Below are 12,665 nucleotides of genomic sequence, written 5' to 3' on the forward strand. Positions count from 1 at the left end.
AGATTGTCTTGATCATGTATGTGTCATTCTCGAACCATAGCTAGGAAAATACAGTTATGGGTTCAACGAAATTTAAGTTTGTTTTAGATTCATCGGAAACACCGGATAAAACAGAAGAGAGAACCGGAAAGGGTTCCAGAAGAATCTGGACGGACATTTGCTCTTGTGCCACGAGAGCTATTGCGGCTAGAGCCTTTTCCCAACAACGCCAAACTACCTTCTCACTTGAACTAGAAGGGAAATGGATGTTAATTAAAAGTCAATGTGCCAGAAATCATATTTTCTGATATCAACTTGTGCCCCTCTCTGTAGTTTACCTTGGCACAAAATACTTTGCTGCTCAAACATGGGCATGTGAGGTAATCTGCAGCGACTGGCGAGTGAAAGCTCACCTGAGTGAATTAGTAGACAAACTCCGTTTAAAATTTAGTAGACAAATCACAGTTAAACTGTCTATAGTAGTAATGGACAGATTTTTTTCGATAAAGAGTAATGGACAGATAGATGCATGGTGCAGTACTAGCTAGTGGCGTCAGGAGGAGATTTTCTTTTACTAACTTCGAATCAATTAAAAAGGATTGGAGGGAGTATGAGATTTACCCCGTGATTAACTTCTTTACTAGTTTTCCATATCAGAGAAAAATAAGGTAAAACATGGAGTCGTTGACTAGATCGAGCAAGAGATTCAACAGCTCACGATTGTATCAGGTAAAGGACACTGGTGGCCCATTATGCAGGAGCTAGAGAATCGGCGAGCAATATATATGCTCTAGCTGGTGCCGAGACTAGAGCGCGCGTCTGCTTTGAAGTACGCCGTCTTGAAGCTAGCTCCTCGCTCGTCTTAAGCCATGTCCACCGCGTGGGTCGTCTTGTTCCTTGCAGCGGCAGTTGCAGCGGCTTGCGGCGCCGAGGCGGCGCTCGTTGAGCACACGTTCGTAGTAAGCTCCTCGCTAGCTCTCCCTTCTTCTCTTCTCGCCATTATGCCCCTTGTGTAGTACATTTCAGAACATACTTTCTCGGTTTCGAATTAAGTGTAGCAAATTCTTCAAGATTCTCGTTGCTTCTACACTCGTTTTTATTGTGTATAAACATGTACAACTGCATCCCGGCCGAACCGGATTAGTTGTTCTCCTTTGTTTTCTTATCTCATGGTGGGTTCTGGGTATATTACCACCTTAATCTAAATATGTCCTCTCTTGTACAGTTTGGCTCGTTGTTTCCTCTTGCTTAATGAAAAGGTAGTGCTCCTGCCGGTTGCTCCATAAACATATATAACTGTAGATAAATTTGCGAGAGTACCTTATCTACGTAGAAGATTGTTTCTTATCATGTGCTCGAACATACAGGTGAGCCAGATCGAGATGCATCACATGTGCAACGACTCACTTGTCACTCTGGTGAACGGGCAGTTCCCCGGCCCGGCGATTGAGGTCACGGAAGGGGACTCCGTGGTTGTTCATGTCATCAACAAGTCGCCCGTTGGAGTAACAATTCATTGGTAAGTAGCGTTAGTTATCCAATCAGATTTATTCTAGTCGTTATGCATGAGTAGTTGGACATGGTGGCATGCACAGAATTCACGCGAGAGAAATAAAATTTATCTTTCAATTGGGTGCACTTGCTAAATTAGACCGAGTACCGAAAACCAACCCCAAATTAACTAGAACAGAGACCGATATGACGCCGATATGACCGAAACTGATTTCTTCAGTTGTTTTCACGGTTACATGAGTATGTACATGATTATATACATAGAGGATCAATGGCGGCGACTCTTGTACTCGGTGACGATCTTTTTGCGGCGACAAGGCAGTGATGGCTGGCCACGAGGCATTGCAACGTGGCGCTGGGCGACAAGAGCCTCAGGAATGCCCCGTAGGTGTGTGCCGGTGGGTTGGGGCGGCGTGCAGGTTATATAACCGCACGGCAGCGAGATAAAAAGTTAGCAAATCTATCCTAGATAGTCTGAGACAATTTGAACGGATTGTCCGCCACGTTAAGAATGGGACTAGCCGAACTACCTTGCGGTACCTGCAGCGGTTTGTCCTGCAATGCCGAACTGCCTTACGTTGACCGCACGCGCCGAACTGGCTTGTGGCGCCGGACTGTCTTGCAATGGCGGTATATACCGGATTTCAGATTTGGGTTTGGACATAAACCTAAACTAAACCGACCATTGGGTTTGGTTGAGTTTATGGAAGGGGTTGTACTGGACCAAGCCTCCTGAATTAATTCATGGAGCAGCCTAGATAACAGCCCAGCCCATTACGTGAAGTGACCACCAGTCTCTCTCAAGTCTCAATTGTCAAGCAACGTGTCCCAGCCCTTGTCCCCACTCGATCAACGGTTGAGATTGTACGGTGATACTTGATTAGTTAATACTACCAGGGTTAGTTTTTCTTGTAAATCAAGAGAGGATGGCATCATATATCGCATCAACAAGGGATCCATAGAGTTTTATAGTACTTCTATGAAAATTTGAGATTGCAATATTTTCTTTCTCGTTATTCTTGCAATGTGAATCCTTTATTCAAGATGTTGCCACTACTATAAACAATTCATAGTTTCATACTTAGTACCGTGGACATCCATATCTTATACTGTTGTGGTAAATGAAATGGCCACTTATGTTAGATTGTTGTTGCGGCCAAGGTACAAATGTGCGCGTTGTCCGATACGACATATCAACGGTCCAAATTTGGTGAACGGATGTGTCGGTCTGTACGAGTCAGTCTGTTTAGGTAGCATCGCTAGAACGTCCACAACCTAACCGCCAGTCCATGTGGACCGTTTGGGACATCCCATGATATGACGGATCGCCCCGCTGCAGATGGCCTAACCTGTCTTTGGTATCTCATCATTCATTATATATGTCATGTACCCTTGGATGCCATCTTGTGTCCACCTCGTCCTTCGGCTCTTCTAGCTAGTCTGGTTGTGGGAGCCAATTTTAGCAGACCCTCGGTTACCAATCCCCCACTTGTATGAACTTACTATCAAACTTCGCATTGAAATGCACCACTAAAAATTTGTTGATGTATATATGTAGGCATGGAGTAAAGCAACATAATAATTGTTGGGCTGATGGACCAGCGATGATAACGCAATGCCCAATCCAGCCGAACAAGAATTTCACATGTCGGTTCAACGTCATTGGCCAAGAGGGAACGTTGTGGTGGCATGCTCACGTTGGCTTCCTTCGTGCAACTATTCATGGCGTCTTAATCATCCGACCAAGATTGGGCCCCAATTCATACCCATTTCCCAAACCATTGTTATAGGTTTGTTTATGCAAGTTTGCAATAAAATAAACTATCTTACATTCCACTATTTATGTTTTCTTCTACACAGGTGAATGGTTTGACATGGACCTTTTTGAGCTATATGAAAAAACCGAGAATAGAATATATGGTGATATTCCTCTTTCACCTACAATCAATGGACTGCTCGGAGACTTCAATAACTGTTCTGGTAATTCCTATCATGTGCAGGGATTTATAAGATGATAGTATCTTGTACTTCCTCCTTCCCAATTTAGGATACATATTAGGTTTGGTCAAAGTTAAACTGTATAAAGTTGGTCCAACAGTATATGAAAATATATTAATTTTTATATATAATACTAAATGCATATAATACAAAAATGTATTTGATGATGATTCTAATAACATTGAGATAATGTTGTAGTTGTTGCTATAATTTTTGTACACTTAATCAGAATTTATAAAATTAAACTTTGACCAAAACTAATATGCATCCTAATTTGGGAGAGAGGGAGTACATTGCATATCTTCTAGACAACAAAAAATTACATCTTATTTAATGGGTCGTCTCTCGGTGTTATCCTGTTGGTTAATGTTTGCATGTTCCTCAAATTGTGGCATGATCAAAATCATGCACACAATTTTCTTTTATTAAAATTATTCACCGAAACATTTGAAGCAAAACATAAATATTAAATTGAAGTCACGTCAATAACGACATATGTTGCAACACCTACAAGTTCGATGAAGAGGGTGATCTTGACGGGGCCTCTTGGCCATACCTCACCAACGCACATCATCAGAATACCAGAGCCCGGACCAGAACGCCCAACAGCGAGTCAGGATGACTAACCATTCTAGCATACCCAGAACACACACAATTGCGTATGCTCGGGAAATTACTGCCACCATCTTCCTCAGACCTATATTCAATAAGGATAAGGCATTGACCTTGACAGGCTCGTCGTGGACGCCACCATGGCGCCAGACAGTGCTTCCGCCATGCATGAAATCATAATACATCCCTTGCGGAGACCCCGTTGCACCATGCCACCGAGATGTGCAGTCGTCGACACAGTAGATGCACACCGCTCCACCTCATTACCACCTCCAGTTATTGTCTGCTCCAAAAATGATGCCCTAGAAGGGAGACCGGCGCCGAGTTTCACCATCGTCTGATTCGGGAGACCTAGGTCTAGGGTTTCCCCCGAAGAAGCCCGATCGAGAAGAAAATCAGGTTGCAGGAACAATTGCTTCAACAAGGCAGCGACAAACAGGCGCCGACATGCATTGTCCTCCATGACTGAAGGCAGGGACATCTATCAATGGCAACGACACATCAACTCCGGGAACTAGATTTGAGCCACAGACTAGCCGATCCCCTATGTTCAAAGAGGAGACCACCACCGCCCTGGCTTCCTAATGTTGCAATTATACATCGAGGTCATCGAGACACAGCCCGGCCAAAACCATCTGGGCTCTGATCGGGGCCGCCTGCCACGCTGCACCCGCTGCCCCCACACCACCGAGCCCACTAGGCCGCCTTCGTCGCCTGCAGATGGCCGGAACGAGCACCTTTGTTGCTCCTCCATTATGGCCGAGAAGCTTCGCATCCGCTGCCACGCCACACGGGCTTTGCCAAGAGACATCTTTGGCGATGGCGGGTGGGGATGCACGTAAGGGGGAGGATGAGGGGCTATGGCGGGGGCACCCTGGTGCGGCGCGGGGCGCCACCGCATGATGGTGGGATAGAGTCATTGTACATTAATCTATGAAGTTATTTTTCTGAAGAAAAAAATTACTAACACTAACTATAAAAGTCTAGTGCGACAAACTGATCGAAGGATTCTTTCAAAAATACATAATTCTAACAAAAGTTTGTGACACTAATCTGGACAAATGTATTCATGAATAGATAAAAAATGTTTTTAACTGTATTTGAACGAAAATTAGTATCCTTCGATCCAAACGCGTTGTTGACCAGCTACATCTATATTTAAACAGTTGAGTCAATTAATACGAATCCGATGGAGTAATTTTATTTTGTGGTTTGCATACTACTCTAAGACTAAGCACCTCATTTTAGGTTAGATTAATTTTGTTGACATCTTGTTAACAATATTTTTTTCACTCCACATGTAGGGGTCACTGAAGACAGCTACAAGCTGGATGTTGTGCAAGGAAAGACATATCTCTTACGGATAGTAAATGCTGCAGTCGACAAAGCGTACAACTTGAAGATAGCTGGGCATAAGTTTACTGTGGTCGTCGCTGATGCCAACTATGTGAAACCATACACCACAGATATCATCGCGATCGCATCAGGTGATACGTTCGATGCATTGGTCATTGCCGACGCTCCTCCTTGTAGGTACTACATGGTCGCTCAAGCCGTTCAAACAACTGAGCCTATCACCCAGAAGCGGGTGTTGATGTCGAGAGGGATTGTATCCTACAATCCAATGAAATGGTCGGGTGATGATACTCTGACGATAATGGCCCCAGAGTTGCCTGATTGGCACGATGAAAGGCCATCCTTCTACTTCCATGGCAACTTGACCAGCCTACTGCCTCAGACGGTTCCGTCAAACATCGATGAGCATATGTTCATGGCCCTTAGGTCAGGAGACAACTGCTTGTATGCTGGATCACCCCACTGTAAGGTGACCATGATTAACAACATCTCATTTCAGCATCCCTCGGCGATGCCATTGCTCCAAGCACACTACAACAACAACATGAGGAACATAAGTTCCCTCATAGAGTTTCCAAGAGCGACACCGATGGCAAACTTCACTCAAACTCCAACAGTGACGGCGACGCTGGTGAAGAATCTCCGCTACAACAGCACCGTGGAGATCGTGTTGCAGGGCCCACCGGGGGAAATGAGCTACTCTAACCCAATGCACCTTCATGGGCACGATTTCTTCATTCTCGCACAGGGGATTGGCTATTATGACGCAGAGAAGGATGTGCCGAAATACAACTTGGTGAATCCGTCGGTGAAGAACACCGCTCATGTCCCCATGTATGGGTGGACAGTGATTCGATTTGTCGCAAGTAATCCTGGTATGTGCAATTATACATTCTTATATTGATATTTGCATCAAAAGATGGGTGTTCTGATACTAGTCTACACATTGTGCATTGATCAACAGGGGTGTGGTTCTTTCACTGTCATACCGAACATCACTCGTCGTCGGGCATGGCAATGGCGTTCGTGGTGGAGGACGGGCCGACAGTTGAAACGACTCTTTCCCCGCCTCCAACAGATTATCCAAGTTGTGATGGCCACAATAGTATAGTGGAATATGTATAATTAAGAAAAACGTACGCTATTTTGACAAGAATTTGTCATCATACTTTAATTTATACCTAATCTATATACCTACCTAATAATAAAAGAGGTAAGGTTTCTGCCAAAAATTTCGTCAACACTTTTTATTGAACTGTTTTACTCTCCCACCAAATCGCATAATATTGAGCATGCCACGTAGCGGTTCCCTACTTTTGTTCCTACGCGCCTCCTGCCGTATCAGAGTCGAACTCCACCGCTCGCCTGCCCCGTCCTACAGGACTCTCTCTTTCCCGTCCGGAAATAAATCAGCTCCCTCTATCCCAAGTTCTGATGCGGATCGAAGCTCCCCGATGACCTTGCAGTTGACGCATCCTTCAACACTGCCGTTCGCCGGACAAATCTGGCCCACGCGGCTGCCCCTCCTACGCCAGCCACCGCACGCCCCAAGATCTCCGCTGCCGGCCTCAAGCGTCTCGCTGTTGGGCATGGTCTGCCGAGTCAGAGGTCCAGAGATGAGATCCCCATCTTCTACTCCGCAGAAGGGGGGTCAGCACTGCGCCGCGGCGATCTGGGCACATCCTCTCTCCTTACGGGTGGGTGCCGCAAGATTCAGAGGACGAGTCAGCTCTTCCCGAAGTACAGGCTGGCAACATCGACTTGAATGTCGTGGTTCCAAAACTGAAGACAGACAATGAACCAGTGTCAGTTACCTCCGGCTTTGGATGCTGGCTCCAAAGCGTCCTGCATTGGTTTCTCCTTCGCCTGTCCAAGAAATCCGCTTGCTTGGCCGACGAGATCGTTTCCTCCAACATACCGCAGGAATCGCATCGATTTGTTGAAAAAAGGAGTCCGTCGATTTGTTACACGCCGCGGCACCAAACCCAGCATATCATTGAGCTGTTCATCCGTTTTTAGCCGCTAGACGCCCAGACTCCCGTGGCGCGCGATCAATTCCGTTCTTCACTTCGCCGCCGAATCCAGCATAAGCGGCCAGCAGCAAGGATCATGGCAGCGGCAAGCGGCATCACGAGGCAGCAGGGCAAGATCGAATCCCAGGCGGTAAAGAAACAGAAAATAAAACTACCTGCGTGCGGGCATCGTTGGCACACCTGCGTGGACCTGAAGCGAGCGTCCGCTCATCGATGTAATCCTTGAGTTGAGCAATCGTTGACGCTAAAAAATTCATGCACCTAAGCATCAGGTTTCAGTTGCACGTTTGGCGGAACCACTGCGCAGGGCCTCCAGCTGTGTGCTCTTTCAGAGAAAAAACAGCAGTAAAGCACAATCAGAGGCAACTACGAATGCCTTGCCTTCTATTTTATCGAGCAGACGGGTGACTCTAGACATTGAGTTTTGAACGATGATTTAAGAGCATCTCCAGCCGCGTCCTCCAAAGCGTCCCCTAAACCGTGCCGGATTGAGCGTTTGGGGAACGTGTTTTGTTCGTGCCGTCTTTGGGGGCCGTCGTTCCCCAGCCGCGTCCCCCAAACGCCGCCCCAATCAGAAATTTAAATTGTTGCATTCAAAAGAGATCGTTCCCGCCGAATCGTCGCGATCAGAGTAGCGGCGATCAAAGTGCTAGGCGCGCGATCATATTACAGACCATAGTGCATGCTAAATTAGAAGAAGGGGTTGGTCGACGGCGACGTATTCTGAGTCGACGCAGGCCCGTCGATCACGATGACCTCGTCGCGATCTGCCTGGTGCTGTGCATGCTCCGTCTGCTCCGCCGCCGTCGCGTAGGCCGACGATGGTGTAGCAGTCGAAGACGCGTCAGCCGACTCTTGCGCCGCGGTTGCTGCCGCTGCCGCTTCCTGGGCCGCCGCGTCGGCCGCAGCGTCGGCCGCCGCCATTTTGGATTCGATGTCATCGAGGATCTGGCCTTTGAAGAAGTTGTGCGCCGCCCGCGTCCGGGGAGACATTCCCTCTGTCGACGCTCTCAGCAGGGACATGTCGTCCCTGCGTTTCTTGAGCTCCAACTTCTCCTCTTGCCTCTTGATCAGCTCCGCCCACCTTTCGTCGGCCTTTTTGTCGCGGGAGAGAAAGGTCGAGGAGACGTCCGCGAGGCATTTCGTGATCGACGCCTGCGTCTTCTCACACGATGCGGCGTCGGCCAAGGCGGCCTTGGCAGCCTTGTTGCCAGTAGGACGCCCTGCCGACGTTGCCAGCGGCGCGTCCAGATCAATGGTGTCCTTCCCCTTGGACAGTGACAGGCGCGTCAACCGCCATTTCTCGTTCCCTTTGAGCTTGGTATAGCAATGCATCAGCGCGAACGCCTTATGTCCGAGTTTCTCGCGTAAACCTCCATGGCCCTATCAAACTAGCCAAAGGAAGCGGAATCATTTCATCGAACACAATGTAGGCGCTACAGATTATGGAAGAAAGAGTCATACCATTTGGGAGAGGTCGGCGCCGCTCTCGTCCTCCATCCCCTCCTCTTCATCGTCCTCCTCGTCCTCACCCCCGCCCTCTTCCTCAGCACCCTCAGCACCGGCGCTGTCGAATTCGAGCGGCCCCCTGCGGCCAGTGAAAGGGTCGCCGTCCGCACCGGGTCCTGGCTCGCGCTGCTCGTACGCCGGGGAGTAGAGGTTGTTGGGGTTGAAGCCGCCATGCGGCAGCACATCCTAGTAGTGCAATGACAAGTTAGGCGTCACGCACCCGTGAGTGCCGGAGGGGCCGTCGTTGTAGAAGGCGGATGACGACGGAGAGAACACTCCCGGAACGTACACCGGCACGTTCGTACTATATGGGCTCGCGTTGGTGACGGCGAGACACCCGTCCATTAAGTGCTGGTGCTGGCGCGCCGTCAGAGCCTTCTTCTCCTGCTCCGCCACCCTTCGTCCTTTCCGCTCCGCCGTCGACATCTTCCGGCGCAGACAGTCTTGATGCCACTGATCATCGGTCCATCCTTCCGGCTTCTTCTACGGAGCCGGCGCCTTCTGCGGCTTCGCGAACGGCGCTTTCGCCCCTTTCGTCGCATTGCCCGGCGGCTTCTTGGCCGCTTTCTTGGCCATCTTCTTGGGGGCTACCGGCGGCGTCATGGAATGGGGAGAGGGTAGCGGCGGCGGGTGGACGGCGGGAGGGAGAAACAAATCGGCGGGATAGGAGAAATGAATCGGCGGCGGGATATGTGTTGGGAGGCCAGAAATGCGCGGCGGGATAGGCGCGATATGGCGGGAGGTGCGGGATTTGGCAGGAGTGGGAGAAGAATTTCACTAAGCCGCTGACGCGACGGGCCCGCGTCGGTTCGCCTCGCTTTTCGGTGTGTCCGGCGTTCCCGGTGCGTCCCCTGTAGGACGGGGACGGCCGACGGGCTCGGGGCGCCGGACACCGTATCGGGGCGCGCGGACAAAATTCGGGTTTGGGGGACGCGGCTGGAACGGTTTTTTGGTCCGGCGTGCCCCAAATTGCTTTGGGGAACGCTTTGGGGGACGCGGCTGGAGATGCTCTAAGGTTGCCAGTTCTATATGTGTGTAATTACGTTGTTGAAATTGCAACAGGCTGTGATCCGCAAGAGGACTGGTTATCGTGTTGGACATTACTGCCGAGCAAGCTTGATGGAAAATAGGCAATTCTTTCTTTTCAGTTTCTTCTGCATTGCAGTGAACCTTAAGCATTCATATCAACATATGCTCATGTCAATGCGTTTCTTAGAACAACACATAGTGTAGAGTGCGCGAGTTCCAGGTCGTCGCTGTGTTGATCTACCCAATGGAGCTGCTTGAGGAGGATCTCAATGGTAGGTGGCAAGCCCCACCGTGGCCATCGGAGATCAGAGTACTACAGCGTGTCAGCGTCGCCGGAGAAAAACGCGGGGACTTGCGGATAGGCCGTCGATCCTGCTAAGGTGCAGCTAGGTTGCAGGACACCGCCGGCGAAGTTAGCGGCAGAGGCAACACGAACATTGAGGCAAAGCACAGGAAAAAACGAACTAGCGATTTGGCGATTTTTCCGCTCCGATGCTCTTGCGCCCCCCGCCAAGGTCCTCCAACGTTGTCCGCGTGCAAAACAGTCTGCGGGGCTGCCCTGTGACGCGGTGACGGGAGTTGAGGCGTGCATCATTCTTCCGCCAAAGATCTGTGGTGTGGTTCTCAGCCCTGTTCATGTGTGTTCGATATGGAGCCTTTCTTCTGTCTTGCTGCCATAGGGTGGCCGCGAGCTTTGGCGTGGTTGGCGGGGTGGTTCATATCGAGATCTTGGTTGCCCTATTGGTAGAGGTCGGTGCTAGGACTTGCCTGAAGTGGACGTCGATCCGCAGGAGTATGGAGTTGAGCGTCGTGCTGCAGGTATCCTACCCATCAAAGAGGTTAACGCTCTCGCTGCCTTCATCATTTTATCAGCCCAGCTATGCTACTACGCAAGGTGCGCTCCCTGCTGATGATGGTCAGTTGGTCACGAGATAAACCTGATGCTTGAGAACATTCTGCGGCTTCTGCTGCTCCCTATACTCATTAAGTTGCAGAAGTATATGATGTATTTGACGTGCACTACAATTGGGAATTTTGAGCATTATTTGATTTTTGATTATTCGGTATCATCTCATTACAGTTTTGTTTCTGATACAATCACTATGCATCTACAAAGATGCAAACTGCAAAAGAAGTCAGGTAGTCCTAAAGAAATGTCTCGAGTTTGGAAGATTTGGATCTGCAATTCTAATGTATATTGACCTGATGGTAATTGTACACTCAATTCTACTAAATAGCTTACGAAGTAGAAGTAGACCTGCACTGATTTTAGTTCCCTAGCATGTCATGCAAAAGGGCTAGAACTAAAATGACCAGTAAAGATTAAGAGCATATTATAAATAACAATGATGGGTTAGAATCACATAGGAATTTATAGAACACTTTTTCGTTGGACCGGTGTCGGGCTTATAACTGTTTACATTGCAAAATCAGTGTTAAATATGTTGTAGATTGTGATTTTTAAGTCCAAAAATTTCATCGAACTCCAAATATGATACTGACGGTGTTGTTAGGGACATGAGATGATAGTGGCCGCAGAACCTGGTCAAGTTAGGGATTTCGGCATAAAATAGTATCAATCACCGTAGCAACGCACGGGCAAATTTCCTAGTCTATACCTAACTAATAATAAAAACAAAAGAGTTTCTTGTTGATCCGTTTTGTTTACCCCTATTTTTCTGTTAAAATTACATAGCCTGCCACCGCTTAGGCAAGGAAAAACGGTTTGTTCTTTTTTTAGGCTGGTACTCTTGGTCGATTCCATCGGTCCCAGTTTGAATCCAGGCCCAATTCCATCTCCTAAACGCGAGCTAGCGTGCTCTTCCATAAAATCTCCAAAGATCCAAAACTCCAATCCACACCGGCCTGGTCTCTCTGACAACTCGGGCCAGAAAATCTCCGGCGTAGTGATCTTCAACAAGCCGCCATCCTCTACCGCGTTGAGGCAGGGCCACGACAAGCTGTCCTTCTGTTCTCCTCGCGCGGCCGCCGGCGCCCTCCATCGCGCGCGTGGTCCTGTGCTCTCCGCCCCAGTCCAAAGCTCAGCGCCATGTCGCGTGCTCCTTCCTCCGTACAACCCTCTGCCTCGAGATCCTCCAGCGGCGCCCTCCACATTCCTGCATTGGAGCGGTCGGCGGCGCCATTCGGAGTAGCGGTGGCGGCGGGCTCACGGCCAGCTGCGGGACACCGTGCGACGGCAAGAAGGAGCACGGGGCGTGGAGATCCCGGAGTTGTTGGCGTGGTGCCCGGTGAGGGCAGGGGCACTGCGTGGGCGTTGGAGGTTGGACATATCAGAGCTGGCGATGGGGTTTCCGGCAAGGCGGCAAGGGCAGGGGCGCTGCACGCGGCCTCGAGTTAGCGGAGCTTGCAGCAGACAGCTGGGTCTCCGGCGAGGGAAGGTGCGACGCACGGATGATCGAGTTTTTCCTGATGCTTATTGTTGATCTCTGAATCCGTTGCCGTAAATCTGAATGTTCAATGCATAGCCCCTCTCAATCTCTAGCAAATTTTTGCAGTAACTTCTTGTTGGACGCGGTAACGCTGAGATGCCGGGGCGTTGGAGCATAGCTGATCGCTGACATTTAGATGGAACTGGTACATCCGTGATTACCTATTGTTGTTTCACTTCATTCTTGG

General features: G+C 49.3%; 1 pseudogene; it reads left to right on the forward strand.

Annotated features, from left to right (window-relative positions):
• The first annotated feature begins 848 nt into the window (after nucleotides 1-848).
• LOC127326037 (laccase-15-like) lies at nucleotides 849-11,278 on the forward strand (annotated as a pseudogene).
• Nucleotides 11,279-12,665: the final 1,387 nt, after the last annotated feature.

Source organism: Lolium perenne, chromosome 1, assembly GCF_019359855.2.
Source record: "Lolium perenne isolate Kyuss_39 chromosome 1, Kyuss_2.0, whole genome shotgun sequence".
In the NCBI taxonomy this organism is placed as follows: Eukaryota; Viridiplantae; Streptophyta; class Magnoliopsida; order Poales; family Poaceae; genus Lolium; species Lolium perenne.